Consider the following 14,380-nt stretch of genomic DNA (forward strand, 5'->3'; position numbering starts at 1 on the left):
CCATCAACTTAGACGTTCTCACCCCTTTGTTGTTATTGTTAAGAGGAGCCCTTTTGCAACCTCTAGGGCACATTGAAACTGTAGTATTTTACTCATCACATGTTGAAATTAAATATTGTAAGTACGTGATTTTCTAAACATCAGGTTTTGAAATTACACGGGGTGTTCTGTAATATTTGGTACCCCATACCGATCCGGTATCCCCTGTCTTCTGCTGTCTTCGTAGATCACAGACCAAAGTAGGAGAGTTCCGAGCCACGGTATGGGGTACCAAATGTTGCACAACGCCATCATAACGCTCGAGTTCCAAATTGGCCAGTCAGGGGAGTATTCAGCATTGCCAGAGAGGCTGGGGGGGACAACCACGGTGAAACTCCTGCTACTTTCCCCTCAAATGCAGTGCACGCAATTCCAGGTTGTCTCATTCGCGCCCACAAACCGCCCACCCCTGCACCAATCTATTTTTTTTAGTAACATTACTAGTGGTATCTCGCATTTTAACACAACAAAAAAAACGGCAGAATCATTACAAATGCAGGGAACTCCTCTATTAGAGATCTGTCCAGGCGCTCTGTGGGCAAAATACATGCACATCAACTAATTTGCATATGGATTGCATCAACAGACATTACTTCACAGAAAGCAAATCGCAAGGAGCATCATCAGTCTTTGATACTTGGAGGCGCGGTGCAAGTGACTTTAGAATAAGTTGTCGTAAGTAAGCCAAGTGGCAAATAATTTTGTGGTGCAAAATACCTAAATTGCACTGTTATATATGGAGCAAGTCAGGCTTTTTAAAAAAAATAACAGCATCATATATTAACACATAAGCTTTGAAGTGAATCACTTACAGAGCTGCAGATAAGACACAGTCTGATTTCATGATCTGCCCAGGATCACACACTTTGGTTAATAGTGAAACCGGGATGGAGACAATTTAAGCAACTGAGTGCATCTTCACAGTTTTAGTTTAGATATTTATTAATGTTACCCTTTGCATTTCATGTGCTTAAATAATACTTTATTTATATTAATGCCTTGGAAGCAAAGCACATTACATAACAAACTTCCCTTTCATTATTAACTTTACACTATACATCATTATAGAAATATGTTGAGCAATAAGAGGATGAATTTGGTTTTATTCTCCCCTCCCTGCATGCAAAGTCACAATAGCATCATGCAGATTAATGTGAGCCTAACAAATCCCCCTTAGGTAAAGCCATACTCATTATTTCATAAAGCCTGCAGCATTATGCAACCTTCTAACACCTGATCACTCCCTGCCATGCACATTTCTAAAGGGACAAAAGTCCCTGCTAATAGTACCCCTTCCCTCTCAATACTGCCTAATGGCTTACATTGAAATGCTCTGTTGACACAGAACAACTTGCGAGCCCCTCTGCTGCTGCCCTGAGCTCCTTGGAACATTTTCCTGCAAGAGGTTTTGGAAAGGGTAAGGTGTCCTGCTGCCAGGACAATTACTGTGCTGAGCAGGAATTACTGAGCACACATTGTCCTGCCAGTAGGACACCTTTCTCGTTGGTCACCCTCATTGAGGTGCCGAATGGGAAGGGTGGCCCACTGACGAAAGTCCAGGTCAGGCTCTAAAAAGAGCCTGTGGGGTGGCAGTGTGCCCCCCCCCCCCCCCCACCAACCCCTGGCTCGGTATGCCACTTGTTACTTGATCAGTCAGCTGACCTGCATTGAATTAAATGAAACTTAGTTAGTTATATGGTTATTTGTAGCCTAATAAAATCACAGCTGCCAACGCTTGGTGGGTTATTTGGTTATTAGTAGCTGAATAAATCACAGCTGCCAACAGTGATGGAAATGGGTACACAAACTACGCTTGGAAATTGAAAAAATACTCCAGAATACTACCTCCTTGGGGAAATTGACCCGATAGATGGGTTCACTGTAGAGGGTGTTGTGTAGCGGTGCAGTCATCATGGCAGACATGTAAAACACATACAAATAATATTTCATTTTACATGGTTGACATGAAACGCAGATAAATCACACAATAAACGCTACTGATAATATATACATTACACATCTCATAGCATAGTGGGAGTATTTGTGGTGTTTCCCTTTTAAGGACATGTATTGCCCCTCTAAGGATGTCAAGAGAGGATTAGAGTCAAAGTCTACCCTTGTTCTAGGCCTTTGACTCTAATCCTCTCTTGACATACCTCTCTACACCCTCTAGAGTCAGGCCACCTCACAAAAAAGAGGGTCTCGCCCCATTTTTCTCACACCCTCTGAGGATGTGTCATGACAGCCTCATACCTGACTGGACAAAGGAACCTCTGCAAGCACGTGCAATACCATGGTGGTAGACTAAATGTAATGGCACTCTGTCTCTGTATCTCACTGTGTAGGGCCTGCAGGCCTACCCCTTGTGATCACAGGCCTGCGGCCCTGATAGTCTGGGTGTGGTCTGGGTGCCCTAGACCAGCATGTGTGACAGGGTGCCTCCAGGCCACTGGTCCTCTGTGTGATCGCAGAGCAGCTGCTTGTCAGGGAGCCCACGGCAGCTGCGGTCCTGTTGTGTGACCACGACGATCAGGGTGATCCCTGCCACATTAATTTTGTGTTGGTGCCCCGAGCACCTGTTGGGCTGGCCCAGAGTCACAGTGCACAGAAATTATGTACTCCCCTCCCCAATTCAAGGGATAGTTCAAGCAGAGCGTTGTTAAATGTTACCCCTCAAAATCCAAGGGGATACCAAATATTACAACCCTGTATTAGCCATTATATTTGGTATCCCCTTAAAAAAAAGGATGGGATGGCTTCCAGAAGCAGCTGTCGCAGTGAAGGATTATGATGTACTCCCCTCCCCAATGCAATGGATAGTTCAAGAAGAGTGTTGTTAAATGTTACCCCTCAAAATCCAAGGGGATACCCAATATTACAACACTATATTAGCTGTAATAATTGGTATCCCCTTCAAAGAAATGATGAGATGGCTTCCAGAAGCTGTCATAGTGTAGGCTTATGATGTAATCCCCTCCCCAATGCAAAGGATAGGTCAAGCAGTGCGTTGTTAAATGTTACTCCTCAAAATCAAGGGGATACCAAATATTACAACACTATATTAGCTGTAATATTTGGTATGCTCTTCAAAAAAAGAATGAGATGGCTTCGAGAAGCTGTCACAGTGTAGGCTTATGACGTACTCCCCTCCCCAATGCAAGGGATAGTTCAAGCACTGCTTTGTTAAATGTTGCCCCTCAACATCAAGGGGATACCAAATATTACAACACTATATTAGCCATTATATTTGGTATCCCCTTCAAAAAAGGATGGCATGGCTTCCAGAAGCTGTCACAGTGAAGGTTTATGATGTACTCCCCTCCCCAATGCAAGGGATAGTTCAAGCAGTGCATTCGTAAATGTTACCCCTCAACATCAAGGGGATACGAAATATTACAACACTATATTAGCTGTAATATTTGGTATGCTCTTCAAAAAAAGGATGAGATGGCTTCCAGAAGCTGTCACAGTGTAGGCTTAGGATGTACCCCCCCAATGCAAGGGATAGTTCAGGCAGTGCTTTGTTAAATGTTACCCCTCAAAATGAAGGGGATACCAAATATTACAACACTATATTAGCTGTAATATTTGGTATCCCCTTCAAAAAAAGGATGAGATGCCTTCCAGAAGCTGTCACAGTGTAGGCTTATGATGTACTCCCCTCCCCAATGCAAGGGATATTTCAAGCAGTCCTTTGTTAAATTTTACCCCTCAACATTAAGGGGATACCAAATATTACAACCCTATATTAGCCATTATATTTGGTATCCCCTTCAAAAAAAGGATGGGATGGCATCAGCTGCTGTCACAGTGAAGGCTTATGATGTACCCCCCTCCCCAACTCAAGGGATAGTTCAAGCAGTGCGTTGTTAAATGTTACCCCTCAACATCAAGGGGATACCAAATATTACAACCCTATATTAGCCATTATGTTTGGTATCCCCTTAAAAAAAAGGATGAGATTGCTTCCAGAAGTCATTGCCTTCATTTGGCAGTGCTTCCATCTCCTGTTTTGGGAGCTCAGGTGGTGCTCTCTCTGGTCGTGGGCGACTCCTGTCGGATGTCTTGCCTCTGATTCGGCCTCCAGTCACCCTCTAGGTTTCTTTCCGCCCAGCTCCACGCTTCTCTGGGATCCGTGAAATGCACTGTCATACCGTTGTGGTATATTTTCAATTGTGCTGGGAACAGAAGTCCGTATTCTATGTGAAGAGCTTGAAGGTGTTTCTTGAGTGGGTCGAAGGACTGCCTCGCTTTCTGAACATCCCTGGTGAAGTCTGGGGGAAAAAGGCGATTCTGGAGCCATTAAATGTTATGGAGCCCTTAGTTCTGGCCATCTGCAGTATGGCGTCCCGATCCCTATAGTTCAGGAGATTTGCTATTACCGTGCACGGGGGAGCTCCGGGTATTTGTCTGGCTGTTGGTGAGCATGTTCAACTGAGAGGCATTTTGATAGGGTCTTGGGAGCGAATAGATCCGCAAGCCATTGCTCTAGGAATAGCTCCATGCTCGGGACTTCATAGTTTTCACGCAATCCAAGGATCCAGATGTTGTTCCGTCTTGCTCTGCCCTCACCCTCTTCCACTCATTCTTCCAGTGCCTTGAGACATGCCAACGCTCCGGTCATTTGGTGATTTAAAGTCCTCAGGCTGTCCTCTGTTTCCGACATGCGGCCCTCTGCTTCCCCGGTACGAGCCGTGAATTTTTGCAGGGCATGGCGCAATAGCGACACCTCAGTACTTATGCCATCCATCTTTTTTTCCATGGAGGTCCTTGAGTTGGTGATAGCATTCATGATGTCTTTAAGGTATATATTGTCATCCTTCGGTCCCAATGCATCGCCAGAGTTGCCCTGCTCCTGCGGGGGAACTTGGGTAGCGATTGTGTACTGCTCCATTTTGCTCTGCGTTGTCGCCTTCTTTGCCCTGTCTTTCCCCATGGTGGTCAAGCCAGTGTTGATTTGCAGTTGCTCCCTTCCCTCTCAGCCAATGTTTGTGCAGCTGTTTAGGTCAGTGGGGTGCTCGCTTCGGGAGCAACGATTCGGCAAGGCACCATCCAGTAGCTGCTGTTGGTTCAGGATCTTGTGGATACTGGTCAAGTGGTTCACCAGAGACACTTGTTCCGCCTTCGCAGGTGCACTGTCCAGCATTTATTACCAAATGGTGCTGTCTGTGACCACCCGGCTGCGGTACTCCGAAGACGGCAGAGCCACAAGCCTTGGCTTCTATCTTGCTAGGGAGGTGCCATTGTAATCTCTAACACCTCTTCCCTCCTTTTGGTTTCTCTTACGGTTTATATGCACTGTCCACTTCGTGGTTTTCTTCCCAGAAATCTGCTGCGTTATCATCTATGCCCTCTACCTCCTTTGTTTTGTTGGCCTGAGGATTGGCTTGGTCGGCACCCTATCTTTCGGGAAGGAGGTGTTTCTATTAGTCTCAGTTCAAACGTGTTTCTTAGACTCGTACAGTGCAGGATTAGGGTCCCTGTTGCCGCTTCACGCCACGGACAAGCAGGCCAGTACTCCAGTTGCCTCCTTTCCTGGGAGACGTGCTCATTTCAGTTGTCCTCAGTAGTAGTCTTTGATCAGGGCCGGTGATATCAGAATGTTGTTTTGCTCTCTCAAATCCCTGCAGCTTCTGAAGTGCGTGCTGCCACTCAGGTCGGCGCACCAGTTGTGTACAAGCTCGCCTCCCAGCAGGTGGTCGCTTTTGATAACGGTCTGGGCTCACAAGCGATTTTAAGTGTGTAAACCAAGTTTATTGCTGCGTGTTATGGCAGCTAGGTGATGTATTCACAGGATATTCTTATTGGGTTCACCTTGGACACTCAGCGCTCAGCCACATCACTACTTTATTGGGAGCTTGGAGCATTGTAGATTCAGTGTGCAGTTCTCATTCACCTTATAACAGCCATGCCCTCAGCGTAGGCAGCTTACCTTCCATTCTCGGTTGCTTTGAACGTGTGTTGCAATCCACGTGTCGCGTTCCACTTTCAGGGTGCCACTGTGAGCGGTTGGGGTCCAGGGATAATTCTGCTGCGTATCGTTGTTGGTAGGCAGTTTAGCTTCTTCGCACCGTCTCTGGGTAGGAGACGTGTTTGATTTGGTTGCCCCCGCTCACTCCTTGTCGCAGGCGCTGCTCGCTTCACTGTCGGCCTTCCTCGGTTCGCCTGCTAGCTCAGGTCACGTTGTTCCCAGGGCCCACAGCAGCTTCTCGCAGCCTCAGATGGGACCGCCCCATCGACCGCCGGGGCAGCAGGTAGGAGCCGAGCCTTGCCGGCACTTGGAGATCCCGTCAGGGGGAGGACCCATAGCGCGGCTCACCTTGTCGCTGCAGTGATCAGGATCGTAACGTTGGCTGGTCCTCTCTGTCGTCCTCAAGCAGGGTTGCTCCACCTTGTATGAGAGCAGGGATGCCAGTGCCTGCCTGCTTTCATGGGCGTACTCACCGCCTACTCGCAGTGTTGTTTGGGGTCGGGATCAGTGTTTAGTCTTCCTGATTTTGGCCTCAGCGATGTGATGGTAGTTGCTGTCGCGGGGTGCTTGGTTCAATGGAGCCTTTAACGTAATGCGCACCTTCCTCTTAGCTCGCAGTCCCGGCGGCCACCTTGTCTGGCATATGCAGTCAGCCGCTTCTGGATTCCACAGCGAGTATCTCCGGAACCACACGTCGGTTCAGGTCCATAGTGCAGCAACCCGTTGCAGAAGGGTTCCGCAGCTTTTGAAAGCTATTTTCGTGAGTTCAACAACATGAATTGTCAGGATAAAGGCATGATCTAGCTGGCGGACTGGGAGCAGCGAGGAATCACGTCCTCATTGCCCACTTGCTGGCCACACCCCCCTCCAACCTTGGTGATTATTGAAGGTAAGGTTACCCGGTATATCGGGTGCTTTGCATCCGTTTACCGTGCGCAGCCCCTATTTGATGAGCCATAAACACATTTGGAGACCCTTTGCACACACCCGTTCATATTTCATTGTGGGCAAGGGGATGTTCAGTGACCAGTCCTCCAGCGGATCTAACAGATCTTTTGGCAGATCTACACCCATTTTGAGGTTAAAATCTCTTCCCCATATGCATTGCTCATTACGATTCCTCCTGTGTAGAAATAACTCATCAATAAACGCCTTGACTTTGACTAACCTGACTGCCTCAGCCTTATGGGGGCTGTTATAGAGGTTCAAAATGATTAACGGGTCCCCCCCTAGAGGGTAAAATACAGAGCACCTCTAGGTAGTCCATGTAGTCTCCACTATCCTAAACCTACAGGTTAGGGAGGCTTTAATCCAAATCCCCATAACATCTTACTCTAGCATTTTTTTCACTGAGATCCCCTTCGATGTGTAGCCATCTAAGAGTGTGGTCTCCAAGGCCCAAGTCTCTTGCAGGAGAATGACATTGTGTTTTTTTAAATTTTATTTATTTTTATTGGTTTTATGAAACAGAGAACCTTCGGAGCAAACATGAAAGGGACTTGTGTCCCTATAAACCTTATACAAAACAAAAATTAGATAATTCCCTGGCATGTAGATCCTCCCCCCGCCCCCTTTCAAGGCACATTCTCTGATCGCTGCTTTCACTTATACTGTTCAATCTGTTGTTGGCAGTCCCGACCGGGCACTAGATCATCGGAAATGGGCCGATTCCTCTGAATTAAAGTCTGTGTTTTCCAAGTTAACTATTTGGTGGGGCAGAGTCACTGTTCTCTGGGAATTTCAACCAGTACTTTCCATGTTACTAAAAGCACTAAAGAACCCAAGCCATTCAGTCTCTATCAGAACGCTGGATCCCTGTATAGCTTCTGTGATCTTTTCCATAACATAAATATCCCTGGCCACTGCCACCCATTCTTTCTTCATGGGGAGGCAGGTCCTTTTCCAAGTTCTAGCTCGACAGGCTCTGGCCGCTAAAAGTAAACAATGTGACAGGTGTGGAAGCTTGTCCAACCGCTCATCCCTTCTTTCAAGTCCAAATAATACTAAGATTGGGTCTAGTGGGTGGGATCCTCCGCCCGCTTCTTTGATCCAGCTTAACACTTCTGTCCAATATGTGCGCACTTTGCGACATGTCCACCACATATGCCAATAATTGGCTTTTTCCCCGCATCCATGCCAGCAACGGGGAATCACCGCTGGAAACATCTTGTAGAGTACTACCCGGTCATATTTCCACCTGTGAAGCAGTTTTATGGCGTGCATGTTATATTGACACGAAATTGAGGTCTTAAATGCTCTACTACAGAGTCGCACCCATAAACCGTCCCCAGTTTCACAGCCCAAGTCCCTCTCCCATCTCGTTCTTAGACCCCTGATTGCTCCTTCACGGCGGGACAAAAGCGCCGTATACAGGAGGGAGATGAGACCTTTCATATCTACATGCATGTCCAAGACCACCTCTACTGGGGTGAGTGGCCTCTGTATATGCTGCTTCCATTTCCCTGCCATGAATACCCCCTTCAATCTTAGATAGAGGAGTGGGGACAGCCTGCCAATGCCCAATGCTTCCTCCCAGTTCCTGGCTGCTTATGAATGTATTTTCTTTCACCAACTGACCCACCGTGCAAAGCCCCGCTTCAAACCAGGACTGATAATGTTCGTGGCCAGGGATTGCGTCCCTCACCGGTGGGGACCAAATGTGCCCACCTTCAATCCTGAATAATGCCCAAACTCCTCTATCACCCGAAAGCGGCTGGGACAGATTGGGCTGGCTGCCTCACGTGGAGCATTATATCATCTGCATAGAGACCGAGTTTAAAGGTTCTTTCTCCCACATCTATACCCATCACGTCAGGGGACCCCCTCAGATATTCCGCCAATATCTCCATGGTCTTTGCAAACAATGGGGGCGAGAGGGGGCAGCTCTGTCGGGTCCCTCGCTGAAGATTAACTCTACGTGATAGCCACCCATTTACTGTAACTCTGGCTGACGGTTCTGCGTACAGAGCTTTGATCGCTCGTCGGGCACCCTCACTGAAACCAAATTTCTCTAGTACCCCATGTAGAAAGGCCTTTTTGGCATCTATGGCCACCAAGACTGGGTTGCCCCCCCGGGGTGCTGCCTCCCTCATAAAATGGAAAGTCTTCCTGAGGGTGTCTGCTTCCTGCATCCCCTGTATGAAGCTCGCCTGATCAGAATGGATGAGCCTCGGAAGGAGGCCCTCTAGTCTTGTTGCAATTATTCTGGTGAACAACTTTGCATCCACGTTCAGGAGGGAGATTGGTCTATAAGATTGGCAGTCTGCAGGGTCTTTTCCTTCTTTGGGGATGACCGTGATTAATGCTTTCCCAAACGACAGAGGGGCCCTCCCTGTGGACATAATATTCGTGAAAAGATCCGCAGGAATCGCCAGTTGGCCTGCAAATGCCTTATAGAAGCCTGCCGTGAACCCGTCCTCTCCCGGGGCATATCCCAGCTTCAAACCTGATATTGCCCGGAGGACCTCCTCATCTGTTATCGGGGCCTCTAGGGTGGAGACTTCTCCAGGTCTAAGGATCAGGAGGATCACTCCCTGCAAATAGGATTCTAATGTTCCCCTCCTATAACTCCTTCCTTCTCTACAATATCTCATAGGAACTGGCGAATTCTCCCGCTATCGCCTCTGGGTCCGATCTTTCCCCTCTTTCCCATTCTTGATCTTTGCCACCCATCTATCTGGCCGCTGGGCGCGGAGCTTCACCACCAGCCTGGCACCCGCCTTATCCCTTTTTTCGTAATATTTCTGTCTCAGGTGTTGGAGGCCTGCTACAATTTTACCCATCTCCATTTCTCTATGTTCCTTCCTCTTGGTTTTGGTGATCCCCAGGTCTCTCTCATTCTCTTCCTCTTCCTTCCCCTCGACTCTCTCGAATAGGCGTATCTCAGATATTAGTTTGTGGGCCAAGAGCGTTCTAGTTCTCTTCTTGGCCGCCTCTTCCCTAATCAATCTACCCCGCCATGTAGCTTTAGCTGCCTCCCATACTGTCTCCAAGTGAACCTCACCGGTGTTGTTTAACTCCAAGTACTCTCTAATGGCTGAAAACATCATCTCTTCTCTAAAAACCGTATCCCTCAATAGGAGGTTGTTGCACCTCCACAATGATTCACTCGGTTTTAAACCCGATATAATAATGTCTGCCCAAACCAGGTCATGATCTGACCAGCTAACCCGGTGATGGTTACAAGCATCAGTTCTGCTCATAGGCTGGTGTTCCAGAAATATATAATCAATCCTGGTTCTGGAGCCATGGACTGCGGAGTAAAATGTATAGCCTTTCATAATTGGGTGAGTATCCCTCCAAAGATCTACCAACCTGTGGTTCCACATTAAGTCCAAGAACCCTCTGTATGGCAGCCCCCCCTACTACCTGTGGGGATCGGCTTCCCACTTTGATCCAATCCCCGGTCCACCCACATGTTAAAATCGCCTCCCAAGAGGATGAGCCCCTCTGCCCTATCCAATACCTCCTTCAGTACCTCCTTGATGAATTGCATTTGACCCATATTTGGGCCATAAATGGCTGCTATGGTAATTCTGGAGTTTTCCAGGTTTCCCCGAGACCACCACCGCTCTTCCATCTGCTCTGCCCCAAACTGACGACTCTGGGAGCCTAAGGTTTCTCTGGAGTAGGATCCCAACACCTGCCTTTTTGGTGGGGCCCGATGGCCAGAATATCTGGCCCACATGTGAACGTGGAATGCGCCTTTCTTCCCCTTTCACTGTTCTAGTTTCTTGTACTAGGAGTACACCCAGACCTGCATTCTTCATTTCCCTCCCCAGGAGTGAGCGCTTTGTTGGTGAGTTAAGGCCCTTTACATTAAACGCTCCTAGCCTTAAAGTTTCGAGCCGGCCCCTTTTCTCATTGTCTGTCATTGAATTACATTTTTGGATTCACACCTCTTCCGGCCATATGGAAGCCGCTCAGCTCACTTCTTGAGTCCGATCTATGTTGTGCCTGACCCCATACATTCCCAACCGTTTCCCCCCCCTTGACCCTCCTCCAATCCTTGTCTGCGACGGTTGCCAGTTGGCAAGCCACTCGGGGAAGAGGTCCGTCTGTCCCTCGCTGTCCTTATCTCCTCACCACCCCCGGCTGGGGTCCTTTAACTATTCCCGACTCCTGCATCTCTGATGCAACCCCAATCTTTTAATCCTCCTCTAGATCATGCGTCAGGGTGTTTTTTTGTTTTTTTTCTCTTGCCCTTCATCTTCTTCTTTTTGGCCCAGGGGCCCTGTGGTTCTCGTCTATGCTCCTGGGGCGTCAGGGTCCCTTCGCAAAGCCTCCTTCCCCCGTGACTCGATAATCCACTCCATCCCATTCAAATGCAAGGGCAAATGGGTAGGACCATCTATATCGTATATCCTGTAGTGAGCCATTGTGTGAGGGGACGGCATTCCCTTCTGCAGGTAAGTGTGAGGGCGGACAGATCTTGATAAATCCTGATTGTGTCCCCCTCAAAGGAGAAGCTCCCCAGTCTCGTCGCCTTTTCTAGGGCCTCCATCTTTTCTCTGCAGTGGAGGAAACGCACCACGATGGTTCTTGGGCCTTTCCCTCTGCCTCCACCACCCCTATGAGCTCTTTCCAGCTGGACTTCCTTGCCCAACTCCAGGGGGAAGAGTTGCTTTATTAAGCCTAGGCCTATCCTCCCAACGTCCGCCGCTGTCTCCCCCTTTTGTTGGGTCACCCCTAGAATACGCAGGTTATATCGGAGTTCCCTGTTTTCAAGGTCGTCCATCTTCAAAAGCATGTCCTCTTCTCTCATTTCCAGGTTTGTCGGCTTCGCTTCATATTTCATGTCCAGCAGATCAGTCTTTAGGTGATTATTCTCCATACTTTCCATTTTCTCTTCAAGAGTGTCAACTCTCCCTTTAAGAGCCACTATCGAGGCCTGTATATCTGTCCTTATGGCCTTGATTTCCTGCAGAATGTCTTTAAGGTCATCCCTGGTAAGTGGTGCGGGGGGGGAACTTCCTGAGGCCATATTGTAGTGCGTGTCGCCAGGCACAGCTTCTAGTGTTGGTTGAGGCCTACGGAAACGCTGGAGGGATAGGATTGCGTGGGTAAGTGCTTCTTGCTCTGGGTTGCCTATCGATGATGGCTCCAGGTTTCCGGTCCCCTGGGTTCCAATAGTTTGGTGCAGACTTCCAGGCTTCCCTGTCTGTACCCCTGGGACCTCGTTCCAGACTCCTTTGTTTTGTATGTCTTGAGCCCAGATATGGTTTTGCCCTGGAGGGGCCCCACTGCAAGCCCAGAGTTCTTTAGAGATTCCTCAGATGAGGTCTGGGGCCCAGTTTCTGGTGGGGCCTCCCGTGTTGAGCCTTCTTCTTCTGGCCTTAGGCTCCCTCCGTGTTCTCGGTCTCTCCCTGGCGTGGGTGGGCTGGATTGCGTGGCTCGGAGCTCCACCGAGGTCTGGGATGGCGGGGCACCTGCTGCCTGCTTATTTTCTGCGCCTGCTTCAGTCTCCAGAGGGGTTCCCGTGCTCTGCGCTGGAACGGGTCAAGGTCCTGTTTGTGTGAACCCCAGGGTTCGATGTGGAAGCTCCAGAGGGCTGCTGTTTTATCCCCTTCCATGCCCCCAGAGTCCACAAGCTGCCCTCCCCTCCAACGTTGGGGCCGTGCATTCCGAAAAAGAGGGTCTGGGAGAGTTCTCGGGCCCCCGCTCCCACCCGCATGTCTCAGAGCGTTTATATATGCCAGGTGTGGGGGGGAGCCTGGCTTGTGATTTGGCTTCCTCTGGGCCTCCCCATCCCCCGCGACCTCCTCACCTCTTCTTCTGGATCCTTCCGAGGCGAGGCTGCATTGGGCCATGTGCTGCGAGGCCCCCGTGTGCTTTGAGGCCCCCGGCCACCGCCCGTCGTCTGTCTCCCCACTCCGCGACAAGCTGGTTCCAAGCACTCTCTCTGCCCCACGGCTCCGAGGGGTCCCCCGGGAAGGCCTCTCTCACCAACGAAGCATGGGGGGCACCTTCGCCTCTGTTCAGGGGGAACTCTCTGTCTCCTGTGGTCGGTCTCGCTCTCGTGGTTTACTTCTCCACCGGGCTACGGGCGCCTCTGAGGGTCAGCGGAAGGCCTGTGGGCCACGATGGAGCCCGCGGGGTACCCTGTTCCACTCTTGGGTCTTCTAATTGTGGGTTTTTTAAATCTCCACAGTTTCTTCCCCTTTGAATTTTCCCATGGCCTGGCTATATTCCAGGATAACAAGTTAGCTACCAAAGGGGCTGCTTTAGATAACATGTGTACCCCCCCCAATCTCAGGACCCGCCCCCCCCTCACAAAGCTCCCAGTCGACTGGGCTGGCCCGGTCAGCCGTACGTCAGTCCAGATCTTCACAGAAGGTTAGGGCCTCATACCGATTAGCTAGCTCAACCCCAATAGTATGCGCCCCTCCCTTCTGTGGGGTCAATCTTTCTAAATTCGGGTTGGACCTCCAACCCAAGGGTAATCTGTGGCCAAGAGGTGGATACAAAGGCCCCTGTGCATGGGGTAACTCTGTGCTTCCCTCCTCCTAACAAATTTGCTCAAGCGGTTCCCTGAATCAGCCACCCTCCCTGTACAACCGTAAAACAAATCCTGAGAGACCAGCCTACTATGGAGACTGTAGCTGTTTGGTTTTAGGCCTCTGGATAAATTAGAGTTCACCAAATAACAAACCATTGTTGCATCCGAGAAGGAAACCACTATGCAGTCCTCCTTCATACATTTGGGTTTTTGGCCTACCCTTCCTACCCTTCTTGCCATTAATATAAGGCTTGGGTCAATGCTCGGTCCAATCAGATTGGTGTTGATCCAATGGGTCGTTTTATTCATCAGTGAAATAGTTGATTCAAATCCACACTTAGGGAGCCCCGGTACACCCATGATAATCCCCATAAGAGGGGCTGCTGCAGGCAGTAAATTCAAAATGCTCTTCTCCAGCCCTCCTATATGCATGTTAGCCCCAGTGTCCCCTATGAAAGTCCTAAAGCTTATGTTGGAGCTCCCAGTATCCGTAAAATTTGAATGAACAGTTACTGAGTTTAACTGTGTGGTTACTGCCTTATCTTTTGCCGGTATCACCAACCTCAGTGACCGGGCCAGGACGCTCACCACTCAACCCCACCCCCCCGATAGTATCTTACCATTTGGCTTTGCCCCAACCCCAACCGTACTTATTTCTGCCACTCTTTTTGTTAGAACTCTGAGTCATCCAGGATAGCCAGTGTGTTCATTACCCAAGACTTAAACATCTGCCATGACTCTAGGATGGTCTAAAGGGTCTCAGTTCCCTCTCCGGGCTCCCTCCCATATGGCTATTCACCAATTGATCCGTTACTACACCCCTCACTGTTAAGACACATAATGATGGGTCCACACTGTGCAAAGTTATAATT

General features: G+C 49.1%; 1 protein-coding gene across 8 annotated transcripts in view; it reads left to right on the forward strand.

Annotated features, from left to right (window-relative positions):
- The window catches only part of IKBKG (inhibitor of nuclear factor kappa B kinase regulatory subunit gamma), a 1,113,418-nt gene that overhangs the window by 226 nt on the left and 1,098,812 nt on the right, over positions 1–14,380 (forward strand). The window lies entirely within an intron of this gene.

The sequence above is a fragment of the Ambystoma mexicanum genome, chromosome 2p (assembly GCF_040938575.1).
Source record: "Ambystoma mexicanum isolate Mex_15411 chromosome 2p, UKY_AmexF1_1, whole genome shotgun sequence".
Lineage (NCBI taxonomy): Eukaryota > Metazoa > Chordata > Amphibia > Caudata > Ambystomatidae > Ambystoma > Ambystoma mexicanum.